Source organism: Schistocerca cancellata, chromosome 5 (assembly GCF_023864275.1).
Source record: "Schistocerca cancellata isolate TAMUIC-IGC-003103 chromosome 5, iqSchCanc2.1, whole genome shotgun sequence".
In the NCBI taxonomy this organism is placed as follows: domain Eukaryota; kingdom Metazoa; phylum Arthropoda; class Insecta; order Orthoptera; family Acrididae; genus Schistocerca; species Schistocerca cancellata.
The window spans coordinates 87,806,255-87,823,180 of record NC_064630.1 but is presented as its reverse complement, the minus strand read 5'-3'; positions in this window follow the sequence as shown (position 1 = coordinate 87,823,180).

Genomic DNA, 16,926 nt, shown 5'->3' with positions numbered 1-16,926 from the left:
TATATTTGTAGCTTTAGGTGCAAAACTGAACATTAGACGCAATCTTGTTTGATATTATTACAGAAATAAAAAAGGGACCCACATAACAGAACATGTACGTGTCGAATCATGTATGGGTAAGCAACAACGAGAAGGAAAATTTTGTGTTTCCACAGTTTTTTTTTAATGTTCTTGTTGGAAAGTTACATCAGAATGCTGGACCGGTGCTCGGACTCATCTTCCTTACGTGGACAGTGATCGCACCGGCAGAGCTATCAAGCTACGATTCACGGTAAGTTCCCGGAAACAATTCTACTCTGTCGCAAACAAATCTCCGTAACACATTTACTGCCAGAAACGCAGGTTGAAAATGGCTCTGAGCACTATGGGACTCAACTTCTGAGGTCATTAGTCCCCAAGAACTTAGAACTAGTTAAACCTAACTAACTTAAGGACATCACAAACATCCATGCCCGAGGCAGGATTCGAACCTGCGACCGTAGCGGTCTTGCGGTTCCAGACTGCAGCGCCTTTAACCGCACGGCCACTTCGGCCGGCAGAAACGCAGGACCAGAAGTTATTCAGAATAGTTTCCGAGTAGTTTATGAGGTAAGAGAAATTTAATAACGCATGCAAATTATCAGATGGGTTGACAGTCGGGCATGGGGTGGGAGGGTGGGGAGGGAGGAGAGGGACGCGGTAAAACAAGTGGAATGACACATTTTTGCTTGTTTAGACGGTTGATTCCACTTGTCAGAAAACAGTCACAACCGTATCCACCCACATATATGTAGTTAGAGATAAAGAATTAACCACACAGAGGTTCAGTAAAGGAAAACTAAGAAATGAATAGTCAGCCACAAACAAAATAGCTTACATAAAATCTTGATCTGTCTACTCTTGACTATTGCTCGCATGCCTGTAGAATTTTGAACACACGAACATTTGTGATATACAGCCTGATTCAAAACTTGCACTGCAAAAATTGCGGAAATGGCAAGTGCTGTTGATGTGGGGTTTACACAGAACAGATTGGTAGCTAAATGGTTCGTATTGATAGCCAATCACCAGATGATAGTAATAAATATAAAGTGTATTTTTTGTGCAAACATACACTTTTTTAAATGGAACAATGACTACTGGCATTAACGTTCTAAAAGTAGGGTATATTAAAATGTCAGTGGTGTTTGTTGCAGCTTTCTAGGACAAGTCGTTCACGAGATATCGCATTTTGAATGTCCCCACACGGACACTTCTAGAGTAGCTTTTGTAGCACACGCTAAAGAACAACATAAGTGCATACACTATTTATGTCGATTCTGAACAGTAACGAGACAATTGACGATCACAGGTTTTGTTGTAAATGACAACCGACAGCGGCGATACACTCTTCCAGGCTGTTTGTACAGACTGCTGGACGTGTACTTCCATTTCAGCGGAGATGTCCGACCAGTTAACAGTTTACAGTAATATCATCAGGTGTAGCTGGAATGTCCTTGTAGAAAACATTTTTCAGCATTCCCCATAGAAAATAGTTTACATGCCTCCAATCTGGAGAATGAGCTGGTCAAGGTGTAGGTCCTCTGTGTCCAGTCCAACGATTTGGAAACAATTTCGTTAAGATCTGCTGTAGTACTTTGTGCACTACAGGCTTGACAGCCGCCATGCTGCTACCACCCAATTTCTCCTAGTCTGCAGAGGAACGTCTTCTTTCATCCGTGGAAGATGATCTGTTAGGAAACTGTGATACTTATGTGCATTCAGTGTTCCGCCTGTGAAACATGGGCCTATGAGCTAATGGTTCACTATACCACACCACACGGTTTCACTCCATGGATGCTGACGTTCCATCAAACTAAGCTTGCGGCCGCAAACTACTGTATATGTACGTGGCGCGCCAACGTCCGAGGGATTCTCCGCGGTCATTTTCGGTGCGATTCTCCTCTTGCTACCTGCGACGGTCGTTCGCTGCAGTACGGGAAGCCAGGATTCGTTTACCTTAAGGCTTTCCTCTTTCTTGTTGAAACTGTTCGCGTGTTTTTGTATTTCTACAGCTTCTTTGAACAAGCGCGTGTGATAGTGTTTCTCTACAGCCAGAACTTTCGTGTCGGCGAATTGTATTACGTGATCGGTCTCACTCAGTGCTTGGTCCGCCGCGGCCGATTTCTCCGCCTGTCCCAGCCTGCAATGTCGCTTATGGTATTTGATCCTGGTATTGATTGATCGTCCAGTCATTCCGACATAAACTTTTCCGCATGTCCATGGTATACGGTATATTCCCGCCAATACAAGTAGGCCCCTTTTCGCCTTTGCCGATCTAGGACACTCTTTGACCTTTCTTCTCGATTTGAAAATCGTCTTTACGCCATGTTTGCGCAATATACGGTCGATTCTGTCCGTCACGCTGGGAACGTATGGCAGAAAGCTGTACCTGACATTTATTTTTCTGATTCCTTACTTCGCCGAGTGTTTGACTCTGTTAAACTTCTAATTTAATTTGTGGAGTACCCATTGCTCCTCAGAACACTTTCCAAGTGTTGTATTTCGAGTCTGAGGTGTTGCGGCTCACATATTCATCCTGCTCGCGTTACGAGCGTATTAAGCATGCCTCTTTTCTGGCTCGGGTGGTGGTCTGATAGTTTGTGCAGGTATCGGTCTTTGTGTGTAGGTTTTCTATACACGCTGTGTCCCAGGCTTTCGCCATCCCTGTGACCAGCACATCCAGAAATGGCATTTTTTTGTCCTTTTCCACTTCCATGGGAAATTTTATGTTTGTATGGAAGCTGTTCAAGTGTCTTAGGAAGTCAGCGAGCTGTTCTTCACCGTGGCTCCACACAACGAGAGTATTATCGACGTATCTATACTACACCTTAGGTTTGCAAGTCGCCAAGTCCAGTGCCTGTGCTTCGAATTGTTCCATGAAGAACTTGGCCACCACTGGACTAAGAGGACTACCCATGGCGACGCCTTCCAGCTATTTGTAGAAATCACCATTCCACGTGAAATAGCTCGTGGTGAGACATACTCTGGCTGTAGAGAAGCACTATCACACGCGCTTGTTCAAAGAAGCTGTAGAAATACAAAAACACGCGAACAGTTTCAACAAGAAAGAGGAAAGCATTAAGGTAAACGAATCCTGGCTTCCCGTACTGCAGCGAACGACCGTCGCAGGTAGCAAGAGGAGAACCGCACCGGAAATGACCGCGGAGAAGCCCTCGGACGTTGGCGCGCCAGGTACATATATTCTGCGGCCGCAAGCTCGGCTCCAGTTCACCACCGGCAATGGAGGGTGAAGCTTTGACAATGCCAGCCACTCGTGCTGTCGAAACGTCAGTAAAATCATTAGATGAACGTCGGCAGAAGAACCCGAGACAGAAGCCAATAGGCAGTTTGGCAGCAGAGATTGACAACAGACCAATACTGCATGTTTCGGCTGCCATGATTAGTGAATGTGGCTTCATTACTAAATAAGATACATGATACATGCTGTAGTAATGCACATGTACATAAGTTAACACGATTCTCATAATGGTTTTCATGCAGCTCTTGATGGAGAGATATGCGATAAGGACGAATCGTATTTCGATGGAGAATGTGTAGGACACTTGCCTGACTCAAGCCACTTTCTAGTGTAACAGTAGCAAGAAGTTTAATTTCCTCCTCTTCTGTCGTTACTTGTTTCCTTCTGTTATGTTGTCTAGTTGCTATACCACCAATTTCCCGTAACTAGTTGAAGAGGTCGCTAAATAACTGCCAAGACGGTTGACGTCTATTGGGATATCTTGCCTCAGGCACCGAACAAGAACACACTGCGCTTTCCCTATACCCTCCATACTACATGAACAAGCATTGGTAAACCCCACCGTCCACTCACGAGACCTATCGCATGGACTGTCACACACTAACTGACTAGTATGTCTCAGTGCACTTAAGGAAGACACAAGGACACTGTAAGAAAATATAACAACATTGCTGGCTGAGTGGTACAAACAAGTATCGGTGTGGTAACTTTTCAGAGTACTATATCTTGTAAACGACGCGCACTAGAACCCTGTAACTAACCCACTAACATTCTAATACAACCTACGTTTAGATTTTTAATGGCAATGGGCATTGTCCCATTTAAAAAGTGTATGTTTGCACGAAAAGTACACTTTCTAAATACTACAACTGTCCGTTTATTGGTTAGCAATACGAGCCCCTGACTACCAATCCCTTATTCGACTGGTATGGGAGTATGGAAACCACATCTGACAAGTTTACGTCACAACATTTTTTTTTTTCGTCGCAAGTACACCCCAGTTTGCTGTGAACAGCAGCGTTGTTCACTTTATGTCTTTGTCCGAGTGGCCTCGTTTGCACTGATCTACGAGGTCTAGCTATTTTTTATATCAGTTGACGATGTCACTTCGTCTTTATGACACGGCCTGACAAAAATGTGAAGCACTCGTCAGGGGTGGAGTAAAATAAAATTAACAGGTTGACAGGCTATGTGATACCATTTCAGTGATTTTAAAGTAGTGTCAAATTTACAGTGAAGTTGTAGGTGTGAATCTAGTTGTCCCTATGGCGTTAAATCCCCGCGGCACTGATTCGATTGGGCAAGGTGTCATAAACCTGTTTTATCCTTCACTGAAGGAAGCTGGCCCACAACCGATATAAATGGTCCTTGATGTCTTTGATAGTGGCACTAGGAAGAGTTGACATCAGAACTGATCCACACATGGTCAGCAAAATTTTCTGGGCCGTTGACCGCATTGTCAATGTATAAAAGTGTTGCAGAAGTGGCTGAAACGTCGGACAGTTTTATGCATTGACAATGCGACCAACATCCCAGAAGAATTTTATTGACAGTGACAACGACTGCAGAAGCCTACGCTTGCATGGTCCACACATCGTACATTGGAGACAAAGATGTGGATCTTGTTGGCCACAGAAGTACTCTTCAGCATCACGCAGGCAGACTGTAGAGATACGTGCAGTGTGTAGACGAACATCATCCCATTGAAAAATGGCACCAAAAGTGTGTCGCATGAGAGGATGTACGTGACGAACCATTGTGCCGTGACATGAAGTCAAACCCGATGGTTTCCCACACCATGAAGCCAATAATAACTGTGTTGTGCCTTTCCAGAACACTGGAAGCGTGGGACCTCTCACCAGGTCGCCGCCATACTCCCCAACGATGGTCATCCAGAGAACTGCTGAACTATTACTCCTAGCTGAACTTAATCTGACGCCATTCGTCAGCAGTCCGTGTTTCCCTGTCAGGTCATCACGTCAAACTCAGTCCGTCTTGTGTTATTAACGGCAGCCGCTAAGCATGGGATGGTAATTCCCTGGTCTAGCTGCTTTTGGTCCTCGTAGAGTGGTGACTGGGATGACAGGCGCGGATGAGAAGCGGTTACGATATGGTCGAAAAAACGGTGACGACTGGTATGCCTGTCCTCAAATACCTATTCAGTCCAACACTGGGCAACTGTCAAAGCTGAATGCACCAAAGATCTGTATTTTGCACGATTCGATCAGCCGGCCAAATGGAGGCCCTCAATGAGGCCCTTTTGAAACTCTGTCAATTAGTGATAACTTCACACGAGTATGTGGCATCTCCGTGTTCTCCATAGCGGTCACTGACGTTGTTCACAGCCCTTGTGTACCCTACCACACCTGATGACAACACGAGCAACAGTAATTCACTCTGTTGGTCGTTCTACCTGCCACAGGGAATCATCACTCTAATCATTTACATACATGCTGATGATATGTACGTGGAAGAAAATACATTCACATCCGACCATCTCCTCTGGGCGCTTCACCTCGTCAGGCAGGAAATATTTCGAGGACAGGGACGGGAAGGTATATTGTACTGCTGCATGATGTGACAATCTTGATCCGAATTGCCGAGAATACATGCAAATGTAGACATAGCTTGCTCAGTAGGTGTGAAAATTCCTGCATGAGACTCCTGGCATGTCACGCAGTTTCAGTTTCTCAGGAAGTTTCGAGAGTTACACGCATCGTCGGTTCTGAGTACTACTGATTATCAGGTTATGTTAAAAGTAAGCTTTTCCAAGTAACATATAGAGAAATTTATGGCGAAGAATCAAAACCAAAAATGCTTTTATTTCAAAAAATCAAAAGTACTACCAAAAACAACCTTCACTTTTCAATTCTGAACGTTTTCTACGCATTGCATTTCCTATTCGTAAGACACAAGAGCCTAATACAAAGCTATAGTCATTTTCTGAGAACTTCAAGCTACTACATCCACTAAGTAATCATAATATAAATTCAGGTTTCTTATCACATTTGATGATTAGCTGGGATTGTCAACAGTATAGGAGGCGATCTCAGAATCTAAGCATAGTCGTTGACGAAATGAATTGGTCCTGCAAAATTTTTTTTTATACAAATTATCTGAAGATGTTGTTGTTGTTGTTGTTGTTGTTGTTGTGGTCTTCAGTCCTGAGACTGGTTTGATGCAGCTCTCCATGCTACTCTATCCTGTGCAAGCTTCTTCATCTCCCAGTACCTACTGCATCCTACATCTTTCTGAATCTGCTTAGTGTATTCATCTCTTGGTCTCCCCCTACGATTTTTACCCTCCACGCTGCCCTCCAATACTAAATTGGTGATCCCTTGATGCCTCAGAACATGTCCTACCAACCGATCCCTTCTTCTGGTCAAGTTGTGCCACAAACTTCTCTTCTCCCCAATCCTATTCAATACTTCCTCATTAGTTATGTGATCTACCCATCTAATCTTCAGCATTCTTCTGTAGCACCACATTTCGAAAGCTTCTATTCTCTTCTTGTCCAAACTATTTATCGTGCATGTTTCACTTCCATACATGGCTACACTCCATACAAATACTTTCAGAAATGACTTCCTGACACTTAAATCTATAGTCGATGTTAACAAATTTCTCTTCTTCAGAAACGCTTTCCTTTCCATTGCCAGTCTACATTATATATATCCTCTCTACTTCGACCATCATCAGTTATTTTGCTCCCCAAATAGCAAAACTCCTTTACTACTTTAAGTGTCTTATTTGTTAATCTAATACCCTCAACATCACCAGACTTAATTCGACTACATTCCATTATCCTCGTTTTGCTTTTGTTGATGTTCATCTTATATCCTCCCTTCAAGACACCATCCATTCCGTTCAACTGCTCTTCCAAGTCCTTTGCTGTCTCTGACAGAATTACAATGTCATCGGCGAACCTAAAAGTTTTTATTTTGACGATTTAATTACGCTGAAACTAGTAATCATAGTGTATTCGTTGTGCGATCTTGGCGAATAAACTTCTGCAATAAAAAGAACAACCATGTTTACATTTTGAGTCTACCTATATATTCAATGATAAGCGGTTTACTTTCAAAGTTCACGATTCCAGTTTTGACCTCTCCAATAACTCAATGATCGGCGTTTCTGACAGTTATTTAGAGGACCTTGGTTGGAACTCTCGTAATTAAAACTAAACTAATCTCCGTCCAAACAGACCTTCGAAGGCCCAACGGTACCGACCGGCCGCCGTGTCATCCTCTCAGTCCAGGGGCGTCACTGGATGCGGATACGTAGGGGTATGCGGTCAGCACACCAATCTTCCGTCCGTTGTCAGTTTGCGTGACCGGAGCCGCTACTTCTCAGTCAAGTAGCTCCTCAGTTGGCCTCCCAAGGGCTGAGTGCACCACGCTTGCCAGCAGCACTCGGCAGACCGGACGGTCACCCATCCAAGTGCTAGACCAGCCCGACCGCGCTTAACATCGGTGATCTGACCGTAACCAGTGTTACCACTGCAGCAAGGTCGTTGGACGAAATTCTGGCACAATTCTGCTAAACATTTTTGGAAACAGTGATCAATAGAGTATTATATTTTAACTAAAGTTCAGTCTTGGTCACAACACTTATGTCTCAATAACATAGGTGACCGGTTTCGGTTATATATATATAGCCATCTTCAGACCCATAGCTTCCTTGGCGGATGGTAGGCGGACCTCTCCTCAGCTGCTATTGAGACGTAAGTGTCGTGATCAAGACTGAACTTTAGTTAAAATATGAAATTCTGGTACTACTTTCCTTTATTTTTAATATCTGTGGCTCTACTGGTAAGAATAATGAAGGCACCACTTACAGCCAAGGTGAAAACTCCAGTTTGGAACAGCCAATAGAAAAAGCCATGTAAGAGGTGTGATAATTAAATGTCATAAACCAAAGAACACTAATTTCTTTTTACTTTTAGCTACGACTCTGTTTTGGAGTTTTCAGTTTCACTGGGAAAGATGGTGATGTGTACGTATTTTCTGTCTCTCTGATAGATCTGGTTCACACCCACCTCACCGTTGCTAGTATCTTTTACAGTCGTGTTCACTATAATAACAAAATGATATGCGTCTGGTAAAATAAGTTCACTCACGCTAGATGCTCGTTTTGTCCCTATGGCATAAAAGTAGTTTCAGAAGCTACTGTAGTGGTGTGGAAACGGGTCCTTGCCGCATCACCGCAGCTTTCGCGATTGGTGTTCTGCACCCACACAAGGAAATTTGCAGCCGAAACGAGGTCAGTACCCCCATGGAACATGAATGAAAATGAACCACTACACCAGAAGTAAGCAGCGAAATACATATACAGAATGAGATTTTCACTCTGTAGCGGAGTGTGCGCTGATATGAAACTTTGTGGCAGATTAAAACTGTGTGCCGGACCGAGACTCGAATTCGGGACCTTCGCCTTCGCGGGCAAGTGCTCTACAGTTTTCTTTTTTTTTTTTTTAATCTCATTTTGTTCGCTTTCGTTCGTTGCATCTGCTCGGGGCGGACGTCATAAGACACCCGTTTAAGTTCGTTGTTGATCGATTAACTCAGTTTTTTTTTTTTTTAATTACAGATGACAGTTACCCCTCTGACCGAACACGCTGAGCTACCGTGCCGACAAACTCTATCCACTGCACCATCTGTACAGCACACCTTCTCAGCTACCCAAGCACGACTCATACCCCTTCCTCACAGCTTTACTTCCGCCAGTACCTCGTCTCCTACTTTCCAGACTACACAGAAGCTCTTCTGCGAACCTTGCAGAACTAGCACTCCTGGAAGAAACGATATTGTGGAGACATGGCTTAGCCACAGCCTAAGGGATGTTTCCAGAATGAGATTTTCACTCTGCAGCCGAGTGTGTGCTGATATGAAACTTCCTGGCAGATTAAAACTGTATGCCGGACCGCGACTCGTACTCGGGACCTTTGCCTGTCGCGGGCAAGTGCTCTATCGTCTGAGCTACCCAAGCAAAGGTCCCGAGTTCGAGTCTCGGTCCGGCACACAGTTTTAATCTACCAGGAAGTATCAAATACATATACAGATTATCTCACCTCTTAATGAGCGTAATTTTATACTGAAATGAGAAGTGTTTCTTCTGAAATAAATCTGACACATACAAGAATATTATTCAGTGCATTCCACACTTGAAGGGAAAAGCGGCCTTCTCATTGTTCAGTAGCTAACTTTCTTAGATGAAAGAGTGAGGTCAGTAATTACCGTTACTAAATAGTATAATCACACTAGTAGCTATTTGATTCGTCATGTATGCATGGTTTCAAATTTAACTTGTGATGGATTTTTAGATGTGATGATACTCGCATATTCATGTTTCGCTGCCAACATCAAGGAGGAAATTGCCGTTATTGGACCAGCACGGGAAAGAAAGATACATCGGTAGGACTACCTCTGACTAGTTTGACGCGAAAAATTATTTAGACCTCCAGGCTTCAGACAGTCCCGATCTCCGATCTCTTCAACAGAGACTCCAGACTGACAGGGACAAATGACGATTGTGCTTTCATGGACGACGGTCACCTAAGACAAAAAAAAAAGAGAATTCCAAACGTAAGGAGAGTGTGTCTACAAAATTGTACAATCATTTTCGACACAGTACTGAAATGCATGCTAAGAATGCACTTTCATTGTTACCGCATACAGGGTGTCTTCCATTCCAATGGCTCACGGAGGACGGGGAAAATGATTTATTAAATGGGTCTGTGCCCCCTGTAATCAGGCTAACTTTGTCACGATTCCTAAGGCCGCGATATGTAGGGAGCCATAACATACTCCTAAGATCTTCACTTATAATGGTTCTCGAATGCTTGTAAGTTGGCTTTCCGTGAATAAATGTCTACCTTTAGGCATCTACCAGTTAAGTAATGAGATGACATTACAGTAATTACAGCGCTCACACGGGCTACTAAGCAATCATTCCTTCGGCACACCAAGCGTGAATGGAATGTAAAGAAACAACACGTGTTACGGTGCGAAATGTCCGCCATGCACCTCACAATGATTTATACAACCGTGTTCAGAAAAAAACAGCACCTTGAACGACAAGGGATAGGCCGTTCATGTTCGCATGACTTGTGCATTAGTATGTTTAGCAGAGGTTATTAGAATTTGAACCATGTCGGCCCGCGGGTACAAGGTCAACATACACTCCTGGAAATTGAAATAAGAACACCGTGAATTCATTGTCCCAGGAAGGGGAAACTTTATTGACACATTCCTGGGGTCAGATACATCACATGATCACACTGACAGAACCACAGGCACATAGACACAGGCAACAGAGCATGCATAATGTCGGCACTAGTACAGTGTATATCCACATTTCGCAGCAATGCAGGCTGCTATTCTCCCATGGAGACGATCGAAGAGATGCTGGATGTAGTCCTGTGGAACGGCTTGCCATGCCATTTCCACCTGGCGCCTCAGTTGGACCAGCGTTCGTGCTGGACGTGCAGACCGCGTGAGACGACGCTTCATCCAGTCCCAAACATGCTCAACGGGGGACAGATCCGGAGATCTTGCTGGCCAGGGTAGTTGACTTACACCTTGTAGAGCACGTTGGGCGGCACGGGATACATGCGGACGTGCATTGTCCTGTTGGAACAGCAAGTTCCCTTGCCGGTCTAGGAATGGTAGAACGATGGGTTCGATGACGGTTTGGATGTACCGTGCACTATTCAGTGTCCCCTCGACGATCACCAGTGGTGTACGGCCAGTGTAGGAGATCGCTCCCCACACCATGATGCCGGGTGTTGGCCCTGTGTGCGTCGGTCGTATGCAGTCCTGATTGTGGCGCTCACCTGCACGGCGCCAAACACGCATACGACCATCATTGGCACCAAGGCAGAAGCGACTCTCATCGCTGAAGACGACACGTCTCCATTCGTCCCTCCATTCACGCCTCTCGCGACACCACTGGAGGCGGGCTACACGATGTTGGGGCGTGAGCGGAAGACGGCCTAACGGTGTGCGGGACCGTAGCCCAGCTTCATGGAGACGGTTGCGAATGGTCCTCGCCGATACCCCAGGAGCAACAGTGTCCCTAATTTGCTGGGAAGTGGCGGTGCGGTCCCCTACGGCACTGCGTAGGATCCTACGGTCTTGGCGTGCATCCGTGCGTCGCTGCGGTCCGGTCCCAGGTCGACGGGCACGTGCACCTTCCGCCGACCACTGGCGACAACATCGATGTACTGTGGAGACCTCACGCCCCACGTGTTGAGCAATTCGGCGGTACGTCCACCCGTCCTCCCGCATGCCCCCTATACGCCCTCGCTCAAAGTCCGTCAACTGCACATACGGTTCACGTCCACGCTGTCGCGGCATGCTACCAGTGTTAAAAACTGCGATGGAGCTCCGTATGCCACGGCAAACTGGCTGACACTGACGGCGGCGGTGCACAAATGCTGCGCAGCTAGCGCCATTCGACGGCCAACACCGCGGTTCCTGGTGTGTCCGCTGTGCCGTGCGTGTGATCATTGCTTGTACAGCCCTCTCGCAGCGTCCGGAGCAAGTATGGTGGGTCTGACACACCGGTGTCAATGTGTTCTTTTTTACATTTCCAGGAGTGTAGATATAGCGGTGCAATACCACCTACCGCTAAAATGTTCGAGCGGCTCTCTCTATCGCACTAAACCTAGGGTAATCGATCAGTGTTACTTGAGCAGACGTGCAGGATGCCTTACAGACGTGTGCGCAAAATCAATGAGTTTGAAAAAGGGCACATTATTGGTATGAGACAAGGTGATGCATCAATCCTGGACATTGCTACTCGTGTGGAACGAAATGTTTTGGCAGTACAACGGGTGTGCGCAGAGTTGTTCACGGAAGGCCGGAAAACATGACAAGATGGGTCACGTCGTACAGCCAGACCACTGAAGGACAGATCTGCATCCTCCGCGGCTCTGGCGCAACAGTGGAACAGTGTAACACATCGTACACTATCAGGGGTGACAGTCCATCGCCGTTTATTAGGGCATGTGTTACGTGCGTCTCGTCCACTTGTCCGTCTACGTTTAAAAAATCTGCAGAAACATGTTAGACAGAAATGGCGTATGGATCGAAGTCAATGGGGACAGGAATGGCATCAGATAGTGTTTTCGTACTAATCCGGGTTCTGTTTCTTTGAAAATGATGGCCGCATTTTGGTTCGTCGCAGACAGGGGGGAGCGGCATTCAAGTGACTGCATTTGCACGAGACATATAACGCCAACGCAGGGCTTTATGGTGTGGGGTGCTGTTGGGTATAGCCGGCCGGAGTGGTCGTGCGGTTCTAGGCGCTACAGTCTGGAACCGCGGGACCGCTACGTTCGCAGGTTTGAATCCTGCCTCGGGCATGGATGTGTGTGATGTCCTTAGGCTAGTTAGGTTTAAGTAGTTCTAAGTTCTAGGGGACTGTTGACCACAGCAGTTAAGTCCCATAGTGCTCAGAGCCATTTGAACCATTTTTTTTTTTGTTGGGTATAACCACATGCCACATTTGCTGCGTTTGCAGGGCACTGTGACCAGTGTGACGTAGTTGAATGACGTCCTGCACAACACCCACACGTCGTTTTTCAGCAAAACAATACACGATCACATGTTGTTGCACGAACACGTGCCTTTTTGGTGTCACACGATGTGAGCCTTTTGCCGTGGCCCGTCAGATCAGCGGACTTGTCGCTAACCGAAAAAGTGTGGGATATGGTGAACACCGGGTGCAGCGCTGTGACTCAGTGCTTGGAGCCATGAGAGTGCAGCATGGATAGCTAATACCGTATGGCGCTATTCGAGCCTTCTACAACTCGATGCAATCACGAGTATATACATATTAGGATCCACTTCCCTAAGATTCACGATGGCCCATAAATACTTCACCAAGATAATATATTTTCTCCATCACCTCATTCAAACCATAAGTATCCTATGAGCCCCCAAGCTACAAATTTCCCTGGATGGTTCTCAGTATCGACAGCAATTCCTACTTTAGATCATCACTAAATCCTCCAGAAACCCAGCACAGCAGCTCTAATGTTGAAATCAGCGTTCATTCGGCAACTCCCGTGCTCAGACAAAAGAAATGAGAATAAGCTGTGGTATGCCTTAGATTTATCCGGTTTAGATCTCAGAATATTCCTTTAATTACTGTGCAGTTTGTTTGGACCCAGATATCGACAAAGGGTTGTCGCAAGATTCAACAGCAGCTCTAAAACCCGAAGGTACGTAATTAGTTCATTGTTGATAAAATTCTCTCGAGTTTGCAAATGTTTTCAAACTCACCTGCTTTCGGCATTGTACTACTCGTCCTTTGTCAAGTGGTGGCTCGACAATGGCTGAAGAGTGCTCGGCCGAATGGAGGCATGTTTGAAATCGCTTTGTGCAGCTACGAGCTGGGGAGAATTCTATCATTGTTCATCATCGTGAAACATGGCATTCCGGCATAATTTTTGATATTTACAGGTATACGTCAGAAGTCATGGTACAGACTGGTATGAACGCCCCACAGTACCTTAAACACACCGCCGGAAGAGACAAAAGAAAATGGTGCAGAGCATTGTCAATGCGGGAAGCCGTGGGAAAAACAATACTACAATCCATACTGAGTTGGTGATAGTGACGATAAAGTGGAGTATCGTGGGAAAATCCGGACTGAGTTGGTGAACGAATTGTTAAAGTGCAGTATCGTGGTAAGAGATTAGATTAGATTAGATTAGATTAATACTAGTTCCATGGATCATGATACGATATTTCGTAATGATGTGGAACGAGTCAAATTTTCCAATACATGACATAATTAAGTTAATTTAACAACATACTTAAGTTAATATAACAACTTTTTCATTTTTTGTGTTTTTTTATTTTTTTAATATTTTTTTTTTTTTTAATTTATATCTAAAAATTCCTCTATGGAGTAGAAGGAGTTGTCATTCAGAAATTCTGTTAATTTCTTCTTAAATACTTATTGGTTATCTGTCAGACTTTTGATACTATTTGGTAAGTGACCAAAGACTTTAGTGCCAGTATAATTCACCCCTTTCTGTGCCAAAGTTAGATTTAGTCTTGAATAGTGAAGATCATTCTTTCTCCTAGTATTGTAGTTATGCACACTGCTATTACTTTTGAATTGGGTTTGGTTGTTAATAACAAATTTCATAAGAGAGTATATATACTGAGAAGCTACTGTGAATATCCCTAGATCCTTAAATAAATGTCTGCAGGATGATCTTGGGTGGACTCCAGCTATTATTCTGATTACACGCTTTTGTGCAATAAATACTTTATTCCTCAGTGATGAATTACCCCAAAATATGATGCCATATGAAAGCAACGAGTGAAAATAGGCGTAGTAAGCTAATTTACTGAGATGTTTATCACCAAAATTTGCAATGACCCTTATTGCATAAGTAGCTGAACTCAAACGTTTCATCAGATCATCAATGTGTTTCTTCCAATTTAATCTCTCATCAATGGACACACCTAAAAATTTGGAATATTCTACCTTAGCTATATGCTTCTGATTAAGGTCTATATTTATTAATGGCGTCATACCATTCACTGTACGGAACTGTATGTACTGTGTCTTATCAAAATTCAGTGAGAGTCCATTTACAAGGAACCACAGTAATTTTCTGAAAGACAGTAATGACAATTTCATCAGTTAATTTTTGTTTGTCAGGTGTGATTACTATACTTGTATCATCAGCAAAGAGAACTAACTTTGCCTCTTCATGAATATAGAATGGCAAGTCATTAATATATATTAAGAACAACAACGAACCCAAGACTAACCCTTGTGGAACCTCATTCTTGATAGTTCCCCAGTTTGAGGAATGTGCTGATCTTTGCATATTATGAGAACTACTTATTTCAACTTTCTGCACTCTTCCAGTTACACTACAGTAGTACTTGCTGAGGTAGTGGTAGTGTACAGCAGCAACATACAGTGTCCGGCAGAATGAAGAATAGGATATAAAACAAATTTACAAATTTGTTGAAGCACTCACTGAAAACAAGGAAAACGTAGTATGTTTAGTACCATATCTGCTGTTTACTTTGTTTTGAATATAGCCCCATACAGATGGTCACCTTATGTTCCTTGCATTCATCCAGGTGGGTGGCGGGAAGATCCCATCACCTGATTCAGACTGTTCAATGAGGTCTCGTCCACAGCTGTACATATCCTTTCCTCAATTCATCCATAGTATAAGGACATGTAGTGAACGCTTGACTCTTCAAATAGCCCCACAAGAAAAATTCATTGGCAGACAAATGGAGTGGACGTGCTGGCCAATGTAAGGCTCCAAATCTAGAAACCAGTCGACTAGAAGTGGTATCACGTACCGATGCCACACTATGGGTAATGCGAAGTTGGTAAAGGCATTGCAAGTTCCCTTCAGACGCTGATGCGGTCGTGCGGGATCCAATGGACCGTGTGGAGCACCTTCAATGAGCCACGTCTCCATTGGCTTTGGACTACGAGCGGCCTCCGCCGCCGCTGTACAGGACGACCAGCGTCAACAAGTCACCCCAATCGGACTTGCATCCTCTTCGCTGCGACATCATCGTTCATACTTACTTCAGGAAGCCTCATCCTTGTTGACACTCTGACAGCTGGACTCTTGTTCTTGCTGCATTATTTGTAATGAGTCTTCATATGCTTGGCGAAATATTAGTTAAATAGATATTCTGTTTGGTGTGTTAACTTGTTCGCTGATCATGTCTGCTCCTGTCGAACTCTGCTGTGACGACAGTTGTCACACCATTCTGTAGCTCACCTCTCCTTAATGTCGTGTACGAAGTCGTACACAACACAGCAACTTGACGCCACGAGACCTTCATGGACGAGTGGGCCTTATGAGCCTTGGTTCTGTCCTCTTGGAATCATATGTCGTTATTCAACTTTGGAAGCAGGAAGTCGTCATAATCTTCTCCTTCCAAGAATGTGCTGTAATCATCTGTTCCGGGCTCTATCATCCATCCATACATCACTTAAGAGGTCTACCTAGTTATCTCTTTCCTGACAGCTGATAATTCATTATCTTTTCTTGCATTCTATTTTTTGCAATTTCATTATATTTTCTTCTATCTTCTCATTAACTGAAAATATTTTTAAATCTGATTTTATTTGTTCATTCCTTATTTTATCTATTTCATTACAGCCTCTTACATATCTCACGAACTTCATCTCTGTTGCTTCTATATGTGATTTCAATTTTTCTGTTATTGTCCGTGACTCGGAACCGTATACACTAGTAGGTATAGTCGTCAATTTTTAGAATTTCATTTTTGTTTCTTTTTTTCTCTTGTTTTTCTTTCAAACTTCTTCTAATTGGTTGCACATAGCTTGATATTTATTAACGTTTTTTTCTGAATGTTCTTGTCATTCTAGATACTTGTTCTAAAATTTTCTCATTTTTATTACTTTTGATCTGACTGGATTCCTTCATTGAAAGCCGTTATCTTTAACTTACTAGTAGATATATTTAAGTTGTGATATATTACATTTTAGCTCAATCGATTTACTGGTGTTTGTATCTTCTCTTTGCTGTGTAATTATCTGGTCATCAGCACACAACAGAGTATTTAATGGTATGCTAGAACCTGTTTTAATTCCTGAGTGTGTTTCATCTTTCCACT